Source organism: Danio rerio, chromosome 3 (genome assembly GCF_049306965.1).
Source record: "Danio rerio strain Tuebingen ecotype United States chromosome 3, GRCz12tu, whole genome shotgun sequence".
Classification (NCBI taxonomy): Eukaryota; Metazoa; Chordata; class Actinopteri; order Cypriniformes; family Danionidae; genus Danio; species Danio rerio.
In genome coordinates, this window is record NC_133178.1 from 64,715,198 (window position 1) to 64,732,779 (window position 17,582).

General features: G+C 37.8%; 1 protein-coding gene across 2 annotated transcripts in view; it reads left to right on the forward strand.

Moving 5' to 3' along the window:
* Positions 1-17,582, forward strand: part of arhgdia (Rho GDP dissociation inhibitor (GDI) alpha) — a 48,270-nt gene that overhangs the window by 772 nt on the left and 29,916 nt on the right.

Genomic DNA, 17,582 nt, shown 5'->3' on the forward strand with positions numbered 1-17,582 from the left:
TTCTACTGCCCAAAATGAACATTCACGTTGTTTTCCAGCATTTAATTGTGTTTTTTGTGAATGTTGTGTGTATTATTGGAAACATATTGAACTTTTTTTGGTTAAACTTCCTGTCGCTGGAAATGATGGTCGATTAGCAGTATTAGCTTGCTAGCATGAGGAGGAACTTCCTGAAGCAAGGCTCTAATTTCTGCCTGACTCGATTAAAAAGATCATTGTATTTAATCTCTGCTCTTTATATCTGTCATGCTATCGACTATATATATGGTTTGTTTTGTAAAGCATGTATAAAAATAGATTAAAACCCCGTCATGATGCAGATATACGAGTTAATCGCCCATCATCATTATGATTTCCTTTTTTAATCCTGGTTAATTTAATCGCTCCTGGAAAAACGGGTGTAAAATCAACCCGAGTCTGGAGCTAAACTTGTTTAACGGACGTCGAGGTGGAGGTTAGTTTGCCTGAGCACGGATTTAATGTTATAAAGTATGTACAACACAGTTTTCAAAAGTCTGATTAACAAAAGAACCTGAAGAAAAGAAATTCAGCTAATTTCCTTCCTGTGAAGAGCAAGTGGCGCGATGTACTTTCTAGTTCCTTCTTTCTGAAGAGAGTTTACGATCCCTACCATGGCGAAGGATGTGATTATGAATATTTAGTAGTTAAGACGACGCTGATTGGCGGAAAGGCGGAGACGTTTAGCGAATGAATAACGGCGAAATATGTCACTCATGAATATTAATGAGGTCACGTGACAAACGTTGGAACGTTTCAAAGCGACGCCGGTAGAAAGAAATGAATATTCACGAGGCGAGGCTTCGCCATAGTGTAGTGTGTCATTTTCGGCTATCGGGAGTTTGTCAGGGCGGTGTCTGCTGGCAGCCTCAGTGTTTAAACTTTGTCCTTAAGTGTATTGAGCAGCCATTTGTATTATTATATATTTCCTCAAGGGTTGTAGTAATAAATCTGTAGTTTGTGGCTTTGATTCACATATAATGTTTTACATGCGGTTTTTAAAAGTGTTAAACATTTAAATGTTGTATTTAGTGTGTGTGTGTGTGTGTGTGTGTGTGTGTGTGTGTGTGTGTGTGTGTGTGTGTGTTAATATTCTAATTTTAATTAAGATTATATTGAGTTAAAGTTCAAATGGGAAATGTTTAATGGACATTCCAGCATTTTGGTTTCTTTTATCGTCCTTAAAATATCTGTGCATTATAAAAGACTGCAGTAAAGTGTTTTTTGTGTTATCATAACTAGTAAACATTCAGTTGTGAAGAGAGAGAAAGAGGAGAGGGTGATACTGTCCTACATTCAAGGCCACAATTCAATATTACAGCTCTTGTTATTGAAAACCGAAGAGAAATGAGGTCTGTGACTAAATTTATCATGTTTAAAAGGCGTTGTTTACCTCAAAAATTACATTTTTATTATTTTATCTCCCTCAAGTGGTTTCAACCCTGTATAATATTCTTTATATTCTGTTGAACACAAAAGAAGGTGTTTTGATGAATGTTGGAAACCGGTAACCATTGACTTCCATAGTAGGGTTGAGCGATGTCGACCAATTTGGCATCTGTAGGTGAGAAGGTTGCATGACTTATTTGAGGACCGGGAGGGAGATGCGTGATTTCTGGGAGATTATCAGTCGTTTGCGGGCATTATGAGTCCCGCAAATGCATAGAGACTCCTAAAACTTGCGGGAGACTTGGGATGTCTGAATATCACGTCTAACAACTGTAGTGAGATGCGATCCAGCGGTACATCCTTGATAAGCTGTCTGATGTGCACTGCTCTCTGGAGCGCATGACAGTGTGTGGCTTTGTCTGTGTGTGTGTGGTCACGTGATGTGCGTCCTCAGCAGACTGCGGGCTGTTCAGAAATCGAGGTAAAACATGGTGTGGATGTGGATCATTTTAACACTAAGACTTATTAGTGTAAATGAGTGTGTATTTTTCGCGAGTAGGTTTGCGACGGGGGGCGGGGCGGAGGATCGGCGATGCCAGCTCAGCATTGTGTTGTCTATTGGCTATTGGCAATAAAGGATGGCATCGTCTATCGGCCCAACTTTTTTCCATAGTAGGAAAAACAAACAGTATGTAAGTCAATAGCCGCATTTCCACTGTCGGACCAGTGCGATCTAGAGCTTTTATCTTAAAGGTTTACATTCTCAATCACCTGTTTCTAAATGGTCTGTCTCTAAAAGTGCGGGGGACGTATCCCCCCTTTCCCCCCCAGTTGCTACGCCCCTGGCTTAAGCCGCCTTTCCACTGCACACGACATTTGGACACGACTGTCGGAATACGCCCCCTTGTGGCAGCCGCACAGTATTTTTAGTGTTGTCGTGCACCACGGGGGAGAACCTGATTCTCAAGGTGTCAGAAATAAAGGAGGGCAAAAGCAAGAGACTTCATTCTCTGTGCGTTTACATAGTTTCATGGATGAATAATTACTAGAAACTCATAGACCGCTAAAATATTGGAGGGAATGTGGAGACAACATTAAAAATATATATTTTTATTACTTTCTTAAATGCATTTATAAAAAGAAATGTTATTTTTTTTTAAAATATAGACTTTTTATAATTCCAAAAACAACCAAATAAACTCCTATTTCTCATCTCGCTCGCACGGATCTGCTTGGACAACACTGGAATATATCATATCCGGTCGGCAGGTCGCAAACGGTCTAGTCCGCAGCTCAATTCGGATCCGAATTTTACGCATACTGAGATGATCGGAACTCAACGCAGCTCCCGGATTGCTCTCCATTAGAAATGAATGACTTCCGGTCTGCCGCTTGTCGTGTGCAGTGGAAAGGAGGCTTTAGAGTATTTCATCCAGATATGACAGTGTTGATCCTACAAAAGTGGACACATCGTTTGTTAAGTTGTCTTTCTGTTGTATTCATGTTTTGTTCCATATCCAAAATAAAGAAACCCAGCCGCTCACGGCATCAACAGACCTGTGAAGCGAGCGCTCGTTCTCCTGGTCTCTCTCACACACAAACACACATCTAAACGCATCTAAACGAGCACATTTCATGCACAAAACACACCATTTAAACTTTGACAAACTCTTGACAACGGAAAGTTACTGGCTGCTATGTCTTTATAACAGTGTAAAGTAGGCTTGGGCGGTATCCAAATTTTTTATACTGTCAAACCTCCCCATTTTACCGCGGTATCCGATATTACCTTGCATAATAAAAAAATGGCACAAGGCTGAGACAGCGTCACCAAACTTTTGGCTTGTGCACTTGGTGCGCAACTCACCATCTTACTTCACCTCTCTTTCTCTCTCCTCTACACTGGCCCACTGGATGACAATCACGCATACACATTTGTAGGCATTAAATAATATTTAATACTTGTCTCCTATATAAGTGCGTTGTTTTTTATGAAGGTATAACGGTATTGAAACTGATACCGTTGCTATTTTTAGATCCCGCGGTATACCATATTATCGTATTATCGGCCAATTCTAGTGTAAAGGTTATTATGCATTATTAAAGCATCACGGAGGACGCAGCAAAGAAATATCTCTTCTTAAATAAACTATTATTTTACGCAAAATGCCCTACATTTAAAAGAGAAACAGGAGGGTGATCATAAGCAAAAACATCCCTAGCCTATAAGGTGATTTATGGAATAGCCTATCTTAAACTGACCAGCTATATCAGGGGTGTCCAAACATTTTGGGCTGAGGGCCAGATGCAAAAAAAAAACAAAAAACGTTGTCCCGGGACAAATTTTACAAACATCACACAGACATATATATATATATATATATATATATATATATATATATATATATATATATATATATATATATATATATATATATATATATATATATATATATATATATATATATGGATGGATGGATGGATAGATGTGTGTATTATTATGGAATTATTTTATTTCGTAATCCAACTGTTTCTAAAAAGGCTTAAGTTTTTAAAAAACTTGAATCTTCTCTGGGCAAATTACAGTTGCAACACTCATCCTTTATAAATTCTCCTTCAGTGAAGGGTTTCCTGTGCTGTGCGATTAGCTGAGCCACCTCATAACTAGCCACACTGCAAAAAACGCTTTTCTTACTTAGATTTTTTGTCTTGTTTCGAGTCCAAATATCAAAAAATTCTCAAATCAAGAAAAGTTTTCTAGACAAGCAAAACATATTGTCTTGTCTTGAGAAATAATATGCCAATATTAAGTGAGTTTTTCCTTAAAACAAGCAAATTAATCTGCCAATGGGGTAAGCAAAATAATCTTGTTTTTCCTTTTGACATAAGATTATTTTGCTTACCCCATTGGCAGATTAATTTGCTTGTTTAAAGGAAAAACTTTCTTAGTATTGGCATATTATTTCTCAGAACAAATTAGAAAATTCTCCTTTATTTAAGATTTTTTTAGATATTTGGACTTGAAACAAGACAAAAATATAAATAAAAAAAGCATTTTTGCAGTGTAGAATTTTCTTGCACTTTATTAGCACGAAAAAAACTGCTGTTGTTGAGCTGACAGGGCAGCTGCTAATTGTTTTACTTTTTGATCTCGTTCTGCACCAGTGTAAGAGCTGAAGGCCTGATGCTTTGTTTCATAATGTCGTTTAATATTATATTCCTTCATTACTGCAACTGATTCCTGGCAAATTAAACGGATACATTTCCCACTGACCTCTGTGAAGAAATATTCTTTGCCCCAACATGACTGAAACATGTCTGTTGATTTTCCTTTTTCTCGGATGCGCCATGGCTCGTCAAAATGTGATAATTATGTTTCCGTCAGTTTGGTCGATTAGTTTTACATCATAACAAGAGGTGCTGCCTAATTGAAGGCATGTAATAGCGACACCCGGTGGTTATTTATTAAATTACATTAATTTTTGTATAGCGGGCCAGATTCTATCAATATTTATAAAAAGCCTCGCAGGCCGCCACAAAACTAATTTCGCGCCGCAGATGGCCGTAGTTTGGACACCCCTGAGCTATATGCTTTACTTTCCCTTATTTGTTTTGGTGCATGTGCTCCTGTGTGATTAGAAAACTAGTGTCAAAAATGGCATGTTTACCAGCCTCGGACAAACTCCGCCTCTCTTTCCACTTCGCCCCAAAGCCCCAGCTGGCCCTCCCATGGTATTCAGCGAGCCAAAAAAGGCGGTCCGCTGGCCCCGAGGAAGCCCCATTTGGCCTGACCAAATGGAAACGCGACTAGCCCTTACTCGCCCTGGCGCGCTCACTTTAGGCGCGATAGGAGAAATGCGGCGATTGGTTACAGGATTCCAGCATTCTTCAAACTATCTTAATTTGTGTTCAACCTGTTGGAGTTTTGTCTTTCGGACAAGTGAAGTGAGTAAATAATGACAGAATTTTTGGGGGTGAACTGTCCTTTTAAACAACATGCGTACATCTTTTTAATCCCGGTTTATGTAAAAGCAGGTAATCTGCCAGTGTCTGAGCGCTGCAGTGTTCTGGATGACTTTTGTGTCTCCTCAGAAGCGCCTGTATGGGAAAACAAACACAATCTCTTTTGTGCGTTTTGCTGCGCTTTATGGGTTTGTGGACTTCAGGCAATCGAATGAATAATAGATTTGCGTTTGTCTTTTCTACTGATCCAGCATCAGTGAGACGGACATCAGAGAGCCTCATAAAGGTCAGGCCTGATGGGTCATCACTGATATGACCCAGCGCTGTAAGAGCTCCCGCGGGCACCCCTGCTTTGATTGACCCCAGTCAAGGGAGATCCTGCGGTTGGCCAGTGAAAAGCCATGGCTTGGTTTTTATTGTCTATTTTCCTCTGCCTTTTCCCCTGACTGTACAACACATTCTACTGGACTCTCCTGCTTTTAATGACAGCAGAGGGATTTTTCTTTAATGAATTGAACTATTTTAGGGAGATATTTAGCAAAGTATCACCTGAAAAAACTAATTTTTAGCATGTATTAACCTTAAAATGTTATCTAATTTATGCATTCATTTGTTTGTAATTTCTTATTGTATATTTACTAATGTAATGCCATGAAAATAGCCTGTGTTGCTGACATTTCATTAAAGGGTCACGAAACACCAGAACACATGTGTTTGAGCTGTTGACAGTCGTATATGTGTCCCACACTGCTAAAAACCCTATTAGGACACCTATATTTCACTAAAAGTGTAAATTGGTTGTTTTTGCGTTATTTCAAGCAAATTGGTACTTCCGGTTTGAAACGAATTTTTGAAGCTGCGTCACGGTCATGAGATAATAGCGTGTATTCCAGCATGCAGACTGAACGTCTGTGCCAGAGTGTGTCTTATTACGTCTTACAGTGTGATGCATTAATGCATGAGTAAGGCTTGGTTCAAACCAATCAGCGCGCTCTATTGTGCAACTTCATTAATATTCATTACTGTCACAGTGTTTAGACGACAGAGACGCCACGTTGTGTTGGCAAAACAAGCGTGAAGTGTTGCTTTTATAGTTTGCTGCAGTTCAGTTTTGTTTTCATTTTCTCTCTGTGAGAGCTCAGCTGGCGTCACGTGTGGATTAACAGTGTACGCGACGCTCGACAACAATAACTTACGTGTCTAAGGAGGATTATTGTTTACCTGAGAGCTGTTCTCATCTGCAAACGCTGAGATCCGGATTCACTTGTAGTCTCCTCTTAATAAAGACGCGGCTCTAGTTGCTGGTGATTGTCCTGTCTCTACAGATTTGGTAAGTGAGCGACCAGTGCTCTTTGTTTATTCAGTTTGTTCGTATCGAACTAACTATTGCACCGAGTGTAAACATGTTAGCACCACAACCAAACTTTAACCTCATGTAGGATTTTCGGCGCATTTAGTGACCAGAATAACACACGCGGCTTTCTGACGCTACCTGCCGTGTGCATCTAAGTTTCCGGGAAATGCTGAGTATTTTTCTCTCATTCGCCGTGCGGTATCAAACATTGCATGAAAAATACACGCTTAGAGCAGCGCCTCGAATCAAATATCTCGTTTGTCGCGAGGGGCATGAATGAATTCCCTGAATCAAAGAGCCAAACTGCAGTTAAAGTCCACCATTTAATAATTTTTAAATATTAATAATTTTCAAATTTAATAATTTTCAAATCGTCAATTCAAAACGCAGTTCATGAATGCGCAAAACCAATTCTCAAATTTCATGTCCAGTTCGTAAATGTTTAAACCCAATTCGCAAATCCAAAACACAATTAGTTAATGCGCAAATCCAATTCGTAAATTTCACATTCAGTTCGTAAATGTTTAAATCCAATTCGCAAATCCAAAACAATTCATGAATGCGCAAATCCAATTTATAAATTCCACATCCCGTTCAAAAATGTTTAATTCCAATTCGTAAAAGTGCAAATCCAATTCGTAACTTCCACATCCACTTCGTAAATGTTTAATGTTGCATGAAAAATACACGCTTACAGCAGTTCCTCGAATCAAATATCTCGTTTGTCGCGAGGGGCATGAATGAATTCCCTGAATGAAAGAGCCAAACTGCAGGTAAAGTCCACCATTTAATAATTTGGCAAATAATTCGACTACAGATGTCCATGTAAACACAGTCACTTTGTCCCCTGTGGGTGTGTATTTTGACTCTGAAACTCAGCGCGCCCAAATAGACACTCCTCTTTTCTTCCTCCGACACTCCCCCCTAAACAAAGCTGGACACGCCCACTTTTCTGACTTTTTCCAAAGTAGAGGTGTGAAAACACCCTGCTGAAACGAGGGGGTTTCATGGCCATTTAAATAAAAATTGATCATCATCATCCTCTGCCTTTTAAGGATTTAGTCCTAATCCCAATGCGATTTTATAACCTCACCCCTCCACTAGGAATCATTTTCGAGACACAATAAGCTCAAATTGAGTTAAATATGGACTGACCCAAACATTGGGCTAAATTAAATCCTTTTAATTTAGAAAATTAACCCAACAGGTGTGGCGTGGTGGCGCAATGGGTAGCCCTGTCATCTTACAGCAAGTAGGTCGCTGGTTCGAGTCCCAGCTTTGGTCAGTTGGCATTTCTGTGTGGAGTTTGCATGTTTTCACCGTGTTCGTGTGGGTTTCCTCCACAAGTCCAAAGACATGTACTCTCGGTGAATTGAGTAATGTCCGTAGTGTAGGAGTGTGAATAAGAGTGTATGGGTGTTTGCAGCTGGAAGGGCATCCGCTGTGTAAAAACACATGCTGGATAAGTTGGTGGTTCATTCTGCTGTGGCGATCCCTGATTAATAAATGGACTAAGCCGAAAAGGAAATGAATGAATGAATGAATTAACCCAACAGTCGGGTTGAAATAACATGGCATTCTTTAGAGTGTGATTTGAACAAGCAGCAGAATATCTGTATTGTTAGTGTGTGTAAAGACCAAACGTTATGACCGTCAAAAACGTGACCAAGTCAAAGTCCAAATGTTAACCTTGTTAAGTTGTTTAAACCATTCACCACTGAATTTTCAGCCTTAAACACCCATATACAAACCAGTATGTAGACAGAGTATAAATGTATTGCAAAAGTGCTGTCCCACTGCACATACTTAACATTGCTGTTCAGCTTTAACAGGCTTTGTAGGATTTTTTTTTACAAACTGTTGCTTGTATTTTTTTACACAGCAAACTGATTTAGACAATGTATGCTAATTCAGGTGCACAATGATTAATTGTTGCTTTTTAATATATATATATTTTTTTTGTTTCCAAGTGCTGTTTAACATTTTTAAATGTATTTTTTTTTGTCTTTGCCATGATGACAGTACATAATATTTTATAAGATACTAGTATTCAGCTTAAAGTGCAATTTAAAGACTTAATTAGGTTTATTAGGCAAGTTAAGGTAAGTTATTAGTGAACTGTGGTTTGTTCTATAGACAGTGAAAAATAATTTCTCAGAAAGTCAGTTTTTATGTATTATTTTCTTTTACTTCAGCCAAACTAAAAGAAATAAGACTTTTGCCGGAAGACAATACTGTGACAAATCTCTGTTCTCTGTTAAACATCACTTAAAAAAGAATTAAAATAATTTCTATGGAGCCAGATCAGTCTCAATATTAATACATTTACAAAAACCAAATCGTCAATTCAAAACGCAGTTCATGAATGCGCAAAACCAATTCTCAAATTTTATGTCCAATTCGTAAATGTTTAAACCCAATTCGCAAATCCAAAACACAATTAATTAATGCGCAAATCCAATTCGTAAATTTCACATTCAGTTCGTAAATGTTTAAATCCAATTCGCAAATCCAAAACAATTCATGAATGCGCAAATCCAATTTATAGATTCCACATCCCGTTCAAAAATGTTTAATTCCAATTCGTAAAAGTGCAAATCCAATTCGTAACTTCCACATCCACTTCGTAAATGTTTAAATCCAATTCGTAAATCCAAAATACAATTTATGAATGCGCAAATCCAATTCGTAAATTTCACATCCTTTTTTTAAATTTTTAAATCCAGTTGTTAAAAGTGCAAATCCAATTCGTAAATGACACATTCAGTACGTAAATCTTTAAATCCAATTCGTAAATCCAAAATACAATTCATGAATGCACAGATCCAATTAATAAATTCCACATCCAGTTCGTAAATGTTTAATTCCAATACATAAAAGTGCAAATCTAATTCGTAGCTTCCGCATCCACTTCGTAAATGTTTAAATCCAATTCGATATCCAAAATAGAATTTATGAATGCACAAATCCAATTCGTAAATTTCACATTCAGTTTGTAAATGTTTAAATCTAGTTGGTAAAAGTTCAAATCCAATTCGTAAATCCAAAATAAAATTCACGAATGCACAAATCCAATTCATAAATTCCACATCCAGTTCGTAAATGTTTAATTCCAATACATAAAAGTGCAAATCCAATTCATAACTTCCACATCCACTCTGTGTTTCAATCCAATTCGTAAATCCAAAATACAATTCATGAATGCACAAATCCAATTCGTAAATTTCACATCCTTTTTTTAAATGTTTAAATTTAGTTGGTAAAAGTGCAAATCCAATTCGTAAATTCCACATTCAGTTCGTAAATGTTTAAATCCAATTCGTAAATTCAAAAGACAATTCATTAATTCAAAAGTAAAAGGCATACATATTTTCCCAAAGGCTCGCACGATTGCAGCTTACCTAAAATACATTTAAAATATTTACGCATATATGTATATCAGGTTCTTGAATTGACTTCAGTCATGCGCATTTAAGAATTTTTGAATTCACGTATTGGATTTGTGCATTTGCGAATTGTGTTTTGAATTTACAAATTGGTGTTTGTAAATGTAAATTGTGCTTTATGAATTTTATTTAGTGAATGCATTATTATTGAGACTGATCTGGCTTCTTGAATTTCAGCGAATTAATAAGCGAATATAATAAATAAGCAATGAAATAAAGCGAATAATTTAGCTTTCAACTGTACTTCAGCATTATGAATTTCAAGTTAACCAGTTTCTTTTTTTTCTTCTTGATTTTCGATGTAAAATTCAATATTATTCATCGCTGAATCGTTCGTATCGTTATCTCTTTCACTTGAACGCATAAGCAGATTCAGCTATTCAGCATGATTTGGGCACTGTAACAAATGCAGTGTTGTCATGTAGTCCTAACGCAAATCCATGAAGTTATTAAGTTAACTAATTTAAGTAGATTGAACAAAAAATAATTGTTTAGCTCTTTTTTTAAATCAATAGTTTGAACAAGCAGCAAACAGGGGACTTTAGAAATCTGGCACAGGAAGTGAAAGAGCATCAACACATTTGTTTCACGTTTGTAAGTGTGTTGTGTCACAGTTGTAGTCGTGTGCTCTGATCAGGCTTTCTGCCGCCACACTGATTAGCCTAGCATGTTCATGACAAAAGCCAATGCTGGGAGTGGCATGTTGAAGAGCGATCTATTCCTGTCTGCTCTTTCCTTGTTTCTCCGCCTATCTACAAGCACCTCTGGGTTTTCTCAAGCTTTCTACAGCATTAGATCTGAGGACACAAATACAGTCCAATCACATGTTTAACCTTCGCTTGAACAAAAGACAGGGTTTAGCAGGGTTTCTGTGGGGGTTGCAAAGTCTTATATTGTCTTAACTTTCAGTTTTAGGTCTTAAAGTATTAAAGGTGACATTTAAAATTAGAATCTTTCCTACTAGCCCAACCAGGCCATAATAAAAAAAATCCTTAGCATTTAGCCATGTAAAAGTCTGAAATTTCATGTATAATTATCTCAAAATGACCTTAAATGGGCCATCTCCGTCCACTTTCAAATCCTCTTCCTCGTGTTTTGTTTTCCGTGGAGCTGATCTGAATATCAGCATTGCAAGTAGCCTGGCTGATTCATTTCTGATGCCGACTGTGCTATCGATTGTGTAATATGAGGCTGATGGCTGTTGCTAGGGAAGTCTTGTCACAATCTGGCCAAATCTGAACACGCCGTTTAATGCTGATGAATCTGAATGCACCTGCGCAACACACCATTGACCTGCTTTCATTCCTGTCTCCTGCTGCCGCTGCTATATGGAGGCAGATCAGTCTCAACAATAATGCATTCGCTAAATAAAATTAATACACAGCACAGTTTACGTTTACAAAAAATTGTGTGAATACAAAACACAATTTGTTAATGTACAGATCCAATTGGTGAATTCAAAACTGCATAATTCATAAACGCGTGACGAAAGTCAATTCAAGAACTTGACACGCATATTTGTGTTTTAAAAAGATTTTAAATATATTGAGGTAAGATGCATTTGTGCAATTTAAGGAAATGTTGATGCTTTTTACTTTTGAATTTATTAATTGTGTTTTGAATTTACGAACTGGATTGGAACATTATTGCATTGTGTTTTGAATTTACAGATTGGATTAGCACAATAATGAGTTGTTTTGAATTTACAAATTGGACTTGCACATTAACAAATTGGATTTGCACCTTTTCGAATTGGATTTGCACATTAATGAATTGTGTTCTGAATTTATGAATTGGATCTGCACATTTACGAGTTGTGTTTTGAATTTACAAATTGGATTTGCACATGAACAAATTGGATTTGCTGTTTACGAATTGGATTTGCACATTTAAAAATTGGATAATAAATTGGATTTGCTCATTTATGAATTCCATTTGCTCATTTATGAATTTGGATTTGCACTTTTACATAATGAACGAATTGGGTTCACACATTTAAGAATTGTATTTGGGATTTACGAATTGGATTGTATATGTATATGTAATTTTTAGTTGTCTTAAGTGTGCTACTAGTGCATCTGACCAATGAATCTTTAATTAATGTATTAGCAATTTCTAAAAATTAAAAAGCAAAGATGCTGAAATAAGCACTGGATGCCTGAGGTACTTTTATTTGTATACTTTTTTTTTTTTTTTTATCAATTTTGTCTTATGGCATAGATTCTATATATAATAGTCTATCTTTAGATAATCTTTGAAAAAAGCTCTTAAAGGTCTCATGAAGTACTTTGAAATGTGCATTTTAATCCTGCATGCTTAACATAATCTCAACTAAATTACGGAGAAAGGGTGGGATATAGAGTAACTCCTCCCCTTTTTAATAAACAGCCAATAGCATTTAGTTTTATCACACCTATGCCAGATGAAAAGCAAATGAACGCCCCTTTACCCTTTTCACTGCTGTTTTTGGTAGTTCTAATTTTGTTTATATATATTTTGGGAATAGCCAAACGTAGGCTTGGGTCTCTTATTAGGCTTTATTTTATTTAGAATGCTGCCTTGAAAGGCAACAGCCTACTTAAAGCAGAGAGCAAAGGCCAATTGGGAAAGAACTGATTGTTTACAGCTGAAGTTTTCCCTGAGATCCAGGGTGAGGCAAGGATATGAACACAGTTCCTTTTGTGTACATTGGAATTTTCCAGACAACACTCGCACGTGAGAGACTCCTACATTTTAGTGCTTCCTTAAAGTGAATGTAAAATAAAAGCATCGAGACCATCTTAATTTTTAGAGAAAATTGGAAATATTGATGACTCATCATGATACTCAGGGTGCTGTTTTGACGACTGTAGCTTTAAATGCAAATGAGTTCATGCTCTTTTTCAAAAGAGGGCGGGGCTACTAATGCCTGTGTGTCAGCATAGTGGCAGATTCAATAAACAAGACTAACGTCCTATGCTAATGAGGGAGAGATGGTCGCTAGTGGGCGGGGCTTTCCCCCTCTGATGACATCATACAAAGGGAGAATGTCAATCAAAGCGTTTCTGCAGACTGTTTTCATCAAGTGTGATTATAAAAGATAGAATTGATGAATGTTTACCATTAGAAGCTGCTTATATTTACATACAACTCTGGTTAAACCCCTTACAAAAGTGATTTTTGCATAATAGGTGGCCTTTAAGGCAAATTCTGATTGAAACCTCAGTGCTTTCTGCATACTTTCATTCACTTTCTTTCCTTCCCGCTTGCTCGTAAGCTGCTTCACATGGGTTTGTTTTCTCAATAGTGCTCGTGCGTCACAGTGAGGGCTTTCACAAGAGTGATGTAGACTGTAACCGAATGAGAGGGAATGCTTTTGACGAAATCTGAACAAGGGTGCTCACCTTTGAAGGCTTGCTAATATCAGGTGGAGACAGTAGTGCATCTTGGTTGAAAGCTGTAAGCGGATCACCAAAAACACAATTATCAGTTATGATGTTGAGCTATGAGTTTTATTTGCGAGATGTTCAGTATTGAGCTGCGTTTGCATAACCTTCTCTCTTTTTACTACCCGTTTAACCATGATAAATAAAAGATGTAGTGATTTCTGATGCAATAATCTGATAGCTTCCTCCTCCCGCTGTCGTTGACTCTACGCTGAGGCCTGTGGTGTGGCGTTGCGGTGTGTGTTCAGAGGTTTTCTTGACTCACTCATCCGCTCTCTAATTAAGTTTAGTCTTCTTGGGATCAGGCCAGATGGTGTAAGTGCTTGTGTGGCGCTCTGTTACTCACAGTTCCTCTGTTTAGCAGAACTGAACACTACAGTGGGCATAATTGTTGTTCATGCACAGTTCAGACTCACTTTCACTTCCTCTCAGACTGAGATTCTGGTTAAAATTGTCTGTGCTTCCCCTTTGCCTTGTTTCTTTTTTGGTACACTTGATCTGTTGGGATTGTGTACTCATTGGGTTTTATTATGCCTCTTTGTACCAGATGTAAAGTAAGTATCTGATGTCCTTAGGTTGTGTATGTTTCAGCTCAATATAACGGCCAAATAATATTCGATAACTCTCTGAAATTGACCATTTTAGGCTTTGGGCTAAATCGTGCCATTTTGGAGACTTTCGCTTTAATTTCAAATGAGATATGACATTATCTACAGCAGGTATGGTGTGAACACTTTGGTAGTCGGCTGCTTCTCTCTCAGGGCTGTCTATGCTAATGAGGGAAATATCGTAACAAACATTTTTGTTTGCATTTTAGTATTTTAAAATTGATTTATTGCACAAAATATGAAAAAACAAAGTATCATTATCGCGGTAATAGTATATGCCATATACTATGCTACGTCTAGGCTCGGGCTGCGTCCGAAACCGCATATTTCCATACTATATAGTACGCTAAAATCAGTATGCGAGCCGAGTAGTATGTCTGAATTCATAGAATTCGAAAATCAGTATGCGAGAAGTACCCGGATGACTTACTACTTCCGGCGAGATTCTAAAGTGCGCAGCCCATGCATGCTGCGCTATCCCATAATGCCCCGCGAGAGAATTCATGAATTTAAGTGAGGCGACGCAACTGACGCAGGTAGGTCACGTGACCATGACAAAATGACGGATATAGTACGTCCGAATTCCATTCATAGTTTTCACATTCATTCTGTATAGAACGTACTTTTCTAACGGCCGAGTAGTAAGTTTAAATTCAAATGCAGTACCTACTGAGTAGTAGGCGGTTTCAGACGCAGCCTCTGTGTCCTGCAAAGTTTAGTTCCAACCCCAATCAGACACACCTGGGCTAGCTAATCAAGCTCTTACTAGACATCCTCGAGACATCCTTGCAGGTGTGTTGAAGCAAGTTGGAGCTAAAATCTGCAGGACGCCAGCCCTCCAGGACTGAGTCTGGACACCCCTGGTATATGCAATGCGAGGTGTGACAATGATAGGACATTATTATGATAGGGCAATATATAAACTGGTAGCAAAGTTAAGAAGAGATGGGACTGGGGAAGGTCTGTGAACCTGGACCAACTGGAATGCCTGTAGCACAATTCATTTAAATTCATCTGTATTTCTCTAGCGCTTTTACAATGTAGATTGTGTCAAAGCAGCTTAACATAGAAGTTTTAGTCAATTGAAACTGTCAGTCCAGTTTGCAGAGTTGAAGTTCAGTTTAGTTCAGTTCAGCGTGGTTTAATTTTCACTGCTGAGAGTCCAAACACTGAAGAGCAAATCCATCGATGCTCAGCTCCACTGGTCCCAAACCAAGCAAGCCAGTGTCGAAGAACAATCTTCACCAATTGACGAAAGAGAAGGAAAAACCCTTGAGGGAAACCAGGCTCATTTGGGCATGACCATTTCTCCTCTGGCCAAACTTCCTGTGCGGAGATGCAGTCTCGGCGCCGAAGGGTGGACGTCCATCATGGAGAAGCTGCGGTTGTACAGGCTGGCCCACGAGATCAATACAGAGACTCGTCTGACACTGGGGTCTATCAGGATTCATTCTCATCCTCTCAACTCCTCCATGAGCGCCACAGCATCAGCTCAGGATACGGCCTGGTCCAGGATTATGGAGACCTCTAGAAGTCCTCTGTGGTTGGCATCATCTCTTTATACGTGTTGGTCCTTGAGGTCTACGATGGTTGGCAATGGCGTTAATGCCGTTATATATCTGCGCTAGGGTTGTAACAATATACCGGTATGACGGTCTACCACGATTTGAACGTGCACTATTATCATACCATGAACAATTGCATATCAACGGTTTTAACCCTTAAAGACCGAGACAGCCGCCCGCGGCTAAAAATAAGTATTGCTCTTAAATGTTTAATAACTTTTGATCTGCTGATCCGATTCATACAATTCAAAGATTGGCAAAGAAGAGAATCTCAGCTTTCCAGTGCTGTATCACATAACATTCGCGGACTTTCAGAGGCTCCGGAATCAGTGCGGTTACGTCATCAAAATTTGACAACGCTGATTTGACAAAGAAACGCTCGTCACTGTGTCTCCGGACAAACCAGACATGATACATTGATGCATTGTCCCTCCTCCATGCCCAGATTGGTTCAAACTCGCTAGATCACAACCAATAAGCATAGGTTTCGATTTTGTTTGTGGACCAACAATGAGCTTTTTGAACAACACGGAATGAGAGATAGGCATACATTTATGCGCGGCTAAATAAAACGCAAAAAAAAAGTTTTTCATGAAATAATTCTCATACTAAGTACTTTTGCATGCACAGCAGCACAGAAACATGACAAAACAGTGACACAGCAAAGACGAACTGCTGCTCTTGCTGTTTTCAAAAGACGCAAATGAAGTTGCAGCTGTTTGTCTGCATTGCAGACAACCATATCCAAATCCATATCCACAGACAACCATATCCATGCTGGCACATAAAACCTAAGGATGTTCCATATTGAATCTAGTTTCGTTATGTAACTATTTATAGTATAGTAAATATTTATATCTATTTTTTTACTGAGGATTTGCACCATGTTTATTTGGCCTTTATTTGGACTTTGACACATTATTTATTATTTTCTTATTTTTTTATTTGTTCATTGTAAGTGGTGTTGTTTATAGTAACTGAAAATATATTATTTGGAAAAAGTCAAATTTGCTTCACTGTTCTATTATTTTGTAACATTTGTAACATACCGTATACCGCGAAACGGTGGTATTGTTTTAGACGATTATCATACCGTAAAAAATTAATACCGTTACAACCCTAATCTGCGCACAAGGCTATCGAATTCAGCACTGACTGTCCAAATTTGACCAATCAGATAGGGCCTTGCTCTCTCTATACCTGTGAACCCAGTAGCTGATCTTCTGCTATGGCTGGAAGGTGAACCTAGAGCTAATAAATAAGCTACAAATATTGTTTCGTTTTTTTAGAAATAATGAGTCAAAATTAAGTACAAAATATACTGGCTGCAAAATATTTGTACGCCATTAGAAATGGCATATCAACTAATTTGCCTCATTTAAATTTACACTTTGTATTCTAGTATAATTTTTTGCAAAAATTTAATTTCTTTTTTTCTGTTAATTATTTCTCATTTGCTGTGTATTTTATTAATTAGATGGTAATATATTACATACTTAATACATATCTAAAATGCAATACTGTACTAAATGTCATGCCAATAAAGCAAGTTTAGAGACAGCGAGCAGCCTTTACATGTCAATGGGTGCACATGGCCCCTAAATAGCATAAAAGTAAGAAAAATAGTGGATTTCTTTTATTTCAACCGTCTTTTTGATAACTTTAAATAAAAAATATAATTAAAAATCACATTATTTTTGTTTGTCACATGTAGTCCATTTATGTGCTGTGGGTAAAAGGTGTGTTTCAATCCGGCTACCACCGCAAGTATAATTCAAACCTGTGGGAAGCACTTCTATAGCGACATTAATATA